Raw genomic sequence first — 8,926 nt, forward strand, 5'->3', positions numbered from 1 at the left:
AGAATATGTATACTTCGACATCGCCTCTGTCTGGCCTTAGGCCAATGCTACGAAGCATTGCACATATCGAACATATCGAAGCTTTATGAGTATGTTACTGTGCTACAAAAATGTGTGTGTCTTAACACACACAAACACGTATATGGCGTGTTATGTAGCGATTCTTAAAGTGTAAATTACCTGACTTTGTTTCTATTTGTTTGATGCCAGTTGATGTACTGAAAACTTACACAGATAGGAAAAAGAATAATCTTTTTGGCATTTACTTGTATTATTGTTATTGTGATACACAAAGAGCTACATTTGAATGTGTGTGTCCGTTTAAAACAAGCTACAAACGCGGTTCGACATACGTGTATACTGTCTACTCCATAGACCGGCTTAAGTACCACACTGGTTTCCCCACGTACTACCGCGGTAAGACTTATGGAAAAAGTTCAATGTAGATATATGAAACACAAACAGGACAAGATATGAAGGCAGAAAGCATTTCCTTCCAATACACAAAACCTCGAATTTTACTGCAGCAAGTAGCACCAGTGTGCAGGTGCTACATAGAACTAAATACTTGTAAACAAATTAGTATCAAAACAAAAAATCACCTTTAGTGGCCATAAGCAACATGCAAACTTAACAATGACACCTACACTAGCACACACGGGAGATATCTGGTGTCGTTACTGCTTTGGCTAAATTTTTCAGAATTCGTCAGTTGCAAATCAATAATCAGGTTTTGCTACTTCGACATACTTCGTGTTTTTGGTGTTTACACTTAGATATTAAAATGCTTGAAATAGTAAATACTTATCGGACGAACAAAGCGCTGAAATCGCAGTGTCTGTCTATTTACCGAAAACACCATAAACAGCATAGAAGAAACACCGAACACGCAATTAACATTGTTTTAATGAATATGGCGATCGTCGTAATGTTGACAAAAGATTTAGACTGTCAAAACAAAATCGATTACATTGTAATAAGAATTTCATAGACATGAGATATGGTTTTTGACAATAAGCCAGTCAACGTTTTCGACTGTAGTGAGTTCCGAAAACGATCGATGGCGTACTTTGTGTTCCCGAGCGTCTCTTCGTTATCACCGCTACCACATGAGAATGGTACAGTAACAATTCGCGGTAATTTAAGAACGCGGTTGAAACCTCAGCGCCTTGTTCGACGGATATAAACTTGTTTCTTAAATTAATGTAATCTTATACAAGCATACACGGTAAGAACTAAAACGCACTTGAAATGTTATCAACGGCGTATTACTATACTCGGATAATAGGTTTCGCAATTGTTACTTCTTAAGAGTTCACTGTTATATTGTTAAAAAATATTACTTTTCAAAATGATAAACATTCGCGTGCGGTAATGGATGGCGTAACGACATATTGCATTAATGTTTTTAAGCGGTCTTCAGAGTCAATACAATAACACTTCGATACACGAACTTAAATAACCATATGTAAATAAGCTTGACAAGTGGGCATTGTCGTACAAAATGCGTAAGTTTAATGAAAGTTATAGTTTCATGTGAATTAATGTCCAATCGCATGAATACCGTAATAAATATAAGAGTCGTTAAAATTTAAAAGTCTCGCGAACGCTACATTTGTAATTGTTAAGGTTCAACAAAATAAAAATGCTTAAATTTGATGTTTAAACTCACTTTCAAGTCTTCATTGCATCACAATTGTTTAATATTCGCACGGAATGGATGTGACGCATTCTCAACATTGTTTAGAAACGTTTTTTGTAAGCCGCTGAATATTCAAATACATTTTATAAACTATAAACGAAGCTCATTTTAAGTTGTCAGTGTTCGAAATCGATCGATAGAAATTCAATTTTGAACACGGTAAACAATCAATAAAATTATTTGTAATAAATAAAGCGCATTAATTATATATAACATAAGATGGTGTTTTATATTTCAACATGGTGTTTGAGATAAACGACTGCATTAGTCAAGCAGTAACTGTGCCTGCAGATTTTAATCAAATGCAGCAGCCGCGATTGGCATACACAAGAAGTGCGAATCAATGTTACAAAACCTGATATATTTCTTTAAATTTAAGTGCGCTTTTGCTTTGTGGTCTGTTCTATGCTCGTTGAAGATTACCGCATACTGTGTAAATAGTTCTTGACTGCTGTTTAATGTTTTAAGATTCGTTCTAAATGGTTGTATGGTTCTACCAACCCGACCGACTTTTGTTCTTGTTTGTTACCCTGAACTTGTTTCTAGTTATCCAGGTTGAGTTTCCGGTCGAGCTACGTTGCATTCGATCATATTTGTCGCGTTCTGAGAAAACTGGGCATAATGCATGTGCGTACAGTGCCGTTACAGATTAGCATGTGCAGACACATATTTACATCATTTTGTTTTTATACGAAACTCTTTATAACTTATGCCACACTATTGTCCATTAGCAAACAGGTCACTGTATCGTATCACTGGTAGTCTTTACCATATATCACATGAAACCGCAACGTACAAGTGAGGTGCTTTACGTTGGCGGTTCGAGCGCGTATGGGTACGCTTCCATCGTCATAAATGTCACGTGTGTCTGACCGTCGTTGTGGTATAACGTACCTCGGAGCTTTTTGCTCTTTATGTTGATGCTGTTCCGTTATTCCTAACGGCAGCAACATTTTTCTGTGGACACAACGTATACGTTTAGAACTTGGTTGGTCTTTCTTGACGTCATACACGGGAATTTCAGTGTTCGGCTGGTCGATTACCACATATGGCACATCTTCCCACTTGTCTGCGATTTTCTGCTTCCCGCGTTGAGTCACATTTCTTACTAAAACCAAATTACCTGGTACGATTTTAGCGGCTCTAGCTTTTGCGTCATAGACCATAGGCCCCACGTTGGGCGCCATTGTTGCCGGCCTAGCTACGCGCAATTTGCGTAGTTTGGGTTCGACGACAAACTATCGAATCAATCGATGTTTAAAGTTTTAATATATCGATAAAGGTATCTGCAGGAATATAAAATGTCCTGCACAAATAATATAATGTATCAATCAAAATAGAATGGCTGCAGTCCAGGTACATGTTAGTATACTTATAAGTACCCGGGGTACATGTAAGTAGTACCCGAGCCGACAATGACCAATCGAGCATTGAGCACTACTAAGTACTACTACTACTGCATACACATGTATAAATTTGTATCAATGCCGTATTTATGGAAATAAAATATTATTAAAGTAAGGCGAATGAACGTCATACGTTCTTTTTCTAAACGGCGTGAAAATGATCAAAAAAACGGCATCGACGTTCTTTTTGAGCATGAGTTTCGATAATATAGATGTCATTTTACAGAAAATTGACAAAAAATTTGAATAAATTGATTTACAAAAAAAGCCGACAACGACCGATATAGCGGTAAATTTCCCGGGTACGTTATATTTTATTTACCGTACCCGGGGTACATGTAAGTATACTTATGAGTACCCGGGGTACATGCAAGTCGTACCCGAGCCGACAATGACCAATCGAGCATTGAGCACTACTAAGTACTACTACTACTATTACTACTACTACTGCATACACATGTATAAATTTGTATCAATGCCATATTTATGGAAATAAAATATTACTAAAGTTAGGCGAATGAACGTCATACTGTTGTGTTTTTAATCCGGTTAGCTTTCGGTTCGGGGACATTACTGGTAGTCTACACAGAAATATATAATAAAGGGTGACTTACAACAATTATACGTTTCCTGGCTTCTTTAATGATCAAAGCAGTTCCACACGTCCGCTCGCATCAACGTCTCGTCTAGGAAGGGTCGTCTGGCTGCACTCTCACATACAAGAGAATCACGGACCCGCTTCTCGAGGAGCTCGGCCAACATCCACTAACATCCAAGCGTAGTCCAATAGAAGTTGGTTCCTTTGCACATAGACGACTCGTGCCCGGCACTACACTCCTCCCACTTTTCTCCTCTTGGGCCGCCGCCCCCCATGGTAATCGTACGGTCGCACCCAAGGCAGAAGAGACTGAGACTCAAATGGGACCATGATTTCCCCCTTCCCGCAGGCACAGGAGTGCCTTTGCCCAACGGGGTACATACAGGCCGCTGCATTCTAGCGGTTAGTGACCAATATGTTTCTTGCATATTTAAAATTCCATCACATTAGTTAATAAAAAAAAATTCTTGTCGGCTATCGTCCGACAATTACTTAATCAAGAAAAAACATTCTTGTTGGCTTCCGTCCAACAAGTACAGTCACTTATGTATTAGAATGTGGAGAACACACTGAGAAATAATGTACTTTACAAAAATAAAAACAAAATAAAAGTGTACATGCACCGGGTAACATCTCCGGTCATTCAAAAAATCAAAGTGAAGCTACCAGACAGTTGCCGTCAAGCACGGTCACATAAAAATTTAAAAAGACAAGCAAATATTGTTTAAAAGAAAAACTCCGGGAAATACCACTTCCGGCCCTTTTTAAAAAAACAGTGTGGAGTGTGACTGTGGTCGTCAAGCACTGTCACCTATAAAAAACAAACTCATGCGACAAACTTCTAGGACATTGCTTTAGCATATTGTTGGTAAAAAAGAAGTTCATTTATAGAAGTTACTGAAATAAATGACATGATACAGAAATGACGAAGTGATTAAAGTAAGATCGATTCACGAATCTTAACATGGAAGGATAAAAGATGACGGAATTGCCAAGACTAGTATATTGCAGGGAAAACCAAAGTATTTGTGTACAAATTTCCCGAATTTTCGCGGACCACAACAATAGTTACTACATCCGGTGGTGCGGTGTAACAGTGGCCGCTAGGCACTGTCACATACGACCACAAGGAAACATCCGTGAATGTACGAGAACATCTCAAAAAGAAGGAAGAGCTGTACCGGAACAAATCGGGGCAGATGTGCTTCGACATGAAATTCATGGCATAGCACATTGGCACTAAGACTTCCACGAAAACATTTCCAAGAGAAGGAAGAGCTGTTTTTCTGCACTCGAACATTCACGAGAATCACGGATCCACTTCTCGGTGAAATAGTTTTTTGTTTAATTTTAGTTGTCTTTCCCTCCAGATGTCAATGAAGTGATTATTCTGCAAAATGTACTTAATCTGTATACATGTAAAGTAATTATAGGTATTACACTTGGACAAAAATAAGATTATTTTTATTCTTATACTTTTAACCCTTTTGACAGGGTTGATAGTGATCGTCATGCACTATAACACCCTACCACAAGGAAAAAACCAGACTTAATAAGAACATACAAAAAAACATCGGTGAATGTGCGAGAACACTTTCACGGGAAACCACATCCGGCGGTGCGGGCTGATAGTGCTCGTCAGGCACCATCACAACCTACCACAAAGAAAAAAACAACTCATCTGCCACAGCATGAATCTTCCCTTGGCCTTTTAATGGAAAAAAACCCACTTCACGGGAAATAAACACATCCGTGAATGTGCAAAGCACTTTAAAGCGCTGTCATATAATGGAAATTACATGAAGTTTAATGCGGACGGCACCAGCTAATCTGGGACGACGCCTCACGCTCATGCATTAAAACCCCTTTTCGCAGAGCACTGCTCAGATTAATTTCAATTTCGTAATTCCGACAATATTGCAATAAAAACCCGAGTTAACAATAAGAAAATAGGACATATACCTATTCAAAACAATTAAATTAATTTACTCAAAATGTTTAAGAGAACTATTACTTTTATACTCCGCGTACACCGTAATACATGTACATTATCAACACCGCGAATAGGATAGAGTTTTCCAGTAAAGAAACATCAGAGTAGTAAAGAGGATCACAAATATTTTTAATTGTCTTCCAATAGTAGGCTATGTAGCCTATGCTAGACGTCTGATGCGCTACAAGCCGTCTAGACGTGAATTTACATTGTCTGCAGTCGAGGTCGCGTGATCAGTGGTGCGGATTTAAGTGCACCAGATGACCTGATGACCTGAATGTTTACAATGTCTGCGTCGCTGATAAAAATGTAAACAATGTGCCAAGAAATTGGGGTTTAAAGGGGCCTTTTCACAGATTTTGGCATTTTTTTAAATTATTCATTAAATGCTTTATATTGATAAATGTAAACATTGGATCATAAAAGCTCCAGTAAAAAATCAAGAAAAAAATTAAAAAAGGAAAAGAACATTGCCCGGAGCAGGTTTCGAACCAGTGACCCCTGGGGTCCTGCCAGAGTCCTGAAGTAAAAACGCTTAAGCCTACTGAGCTATTCCGCCGAGTACACATTTTTGATGTATTTTATACCTTATATAAGCAATCTTCGTAGTTTCACAAAATTTAACGACAAAAACAGAACTCTCCAAATTATTCAATTGTTTCGCGTTGCAACGCTTTATAATTTTTAGGTTTTAAAATCGTCAAAAGATGCATATAATGGCTATATTAGAGCATGGTTAATGTTCAGTATTACTGTTTCCTCACAAATATCATAACTAAAACGAAAACTTACGAATCTGAAACAATTTTTTTCAATTTTGTCAATTTACCAAAGCGTGAAAAGATCCCTTTAACGTCATATAGTTCAATGAACAAGATAAAGTGGTTTGTGACCCAAATTGTTCAGCTCTTGAAACAGACATAACTCAATGGATTATTATTATTATATTTATTTATTGCTTATTAATGGACAAACAATATGTAATTGTTGCACTGAATTAAATTGATTGATTGACGCACGAAAATGTCAAGAGACACTATTGATTGACGTATTTTGTTTTGTTTGTTTTGCACTTATTAATTAAAATGTCGCGTAAGCCGTAAAAAATTGCTTACCGGGTATACAATTAATTCGCCGGCCAGGAAATTCGAGTAATATTTCAATTGAAAATAGTTTACTCGTTTTTCGGGGCCAGGGAACAGAGAAAAGCCTGAACAGCCAGGACGAAAAAACCGGGAAGATGAAGTTCTAGAAGCGTTTATGAAGACAAAGTTTGGAAATGGCCTTGAAAAACAGCAGTGATGAATTTAGAGCGAAAGACGACGCATTTATTAATGTCTGCAAACAGCGATACCACAGAAGGGAAAGTGAACTTGGCAGTATCGCAGTCTTGGTGGTAAAAAAGCTAACATTTGCAACCTACAACAAAGGGTTGATGTGATGGTGAATACCTGCCCTGGCAGTCTCGACCTCACCATGTTGGCGACATCCAAGACTCTGCTAGCTCGAGGTTGTTTATGTGAGTATTATATTTAATGTCGTTGCTAGTGATTGCTGTAGTTGTAGACGAACCTCACGGAAAGCTAATCGTGAAAACCCTACAGAAAAGAAGTCGATGTTTATCAATAATGAAGTCAGATCGAATCACGAATCAAAGACGAACTTATGCGAACCATGTTTGTATAACACAAGGGAAAGGCCCATAACCGGCTCTCCACACTCAAATTTTTACAAATTAACTGCGCAAGCAATGTGAGACATTTGTCGATGTGCACATTGAATCACAATTTAACAAATTAACAAAGGTCTTTAAGATACAGTTAGATACTTTGAGGAGGAATACATTGAGCAGGAGCCTCCATGTAGCTTCGGCACAATTCCAACACCGGAGAGGAACTCCAGTTGGGGCGAGTGTCTGGATTTCGTTGGTTATACAACTTGAAAAAGGAAACATTAGAAATAATTAATTGTTCTTAAATCGGTTATCCACACAATCCACGAAAATTAATGTCACACGAGTAATAATGATTTTGCAGCAAGAGCTTAGCTAGCTCATTAATGCGCCCGTTGCACTGAAGGAAAAGCCCATTCTTTTGCTGGAAAAAGCTGCAGTTTGTAGTTTTTTGCTCAGATGGCAGAAGGTTAGTGGAGGTCCTACACAAGGAAGAACAGAGGCTGTTCTGCGTTCTCTTCGTCCGACCATTGATTCAGTTTGGAATACCGCTCAAACTCAAGGCGCGGAAATAGCTCAGTCGGTTAAATAGCAGGGTTTGGAGACAGAGACTGTTTTTGTGCTCTGAACGTCAACCTGCGAAACAGGAAGATGTCAGTCTCCGTGGAATAAAGCCATATCATCTGTAATAAATATAAACAAAGAAGCTGTTTCGTTCTGAAACTAGAGGGCGAACTCTATGTCAACAACTTCTCCCGAAAAGGAAAAACCAAAGGCTGTAGTCCTTCTGAAACTAGAGGAAGAGTTCTATGTATTATATAATAACCTAACCTTTATTATCTAAATAGTTAATGATGAATACTTAATATATAATAGTTTTATTTATTATTTTTATTTTAACTGGGGTCACTAACATGTTTTGGCATACAGAATTACATTATTGTTTACATTATTTTTACATTACATTATTCTCAGCAATGACACTTTAACAGAGGCAGAGTTCTACAGTGAGGGTTGTTTTGTGACCAGTGTGTAAATCTGCACAGTCTGCTGTTTACAAAGCACATCACCTATAACAAAAAGGGATACGTTCAAGTGGCCGGTGTCGTAGGCGACGGAAGAATTTCTATTTATTTGTGATAGTCAACACTGCTGGGACAGGAGGGATACTTATGGCCGGAGGGTTATTAGTGGCTAAGGGGTTATTTGTGGCCTGACAAGACACAACAGGGTAATTGCTTGGAACCACGGGGTCCGGCTGCAACAACAGACGCCCGGGGAACAAAGGCCCGGCAAACTGGGGAAGTAAATCGTTAATTTGGAGATATCCTCAACAACTCCAACCTGGGAGGGACGATAGCCGGTCCCCAATGTGAGGAACATAAAGGAAAGATAATTAATCCATGTATTATTGACAGGAGGCGCATATTTACTTTTCCTGCCCAGAAAAATGACTAAATAACTTAGGTAAATAACAGGTATACATACATTATTAAATAATTATTTATTTATGGACTTTTGTTTTCCTCCATTTACTTTTTGATATACTATTAAT

This window comes from Dreissena polymorpha, chromosome 11 (assembly GCF_020536995.1).
Source record: "Dreissena polymorpha isolate Duluth1 chromosome 11, UMN_Dpol_1.0, whole genome shotgun sequence".
NCBI classification, from domain to species: Eukaryota; Metazoa; Mollusca; class Bivalvia; order Myida; family Dreissenidae; genus Dreissena; species Dreissena polymorpha.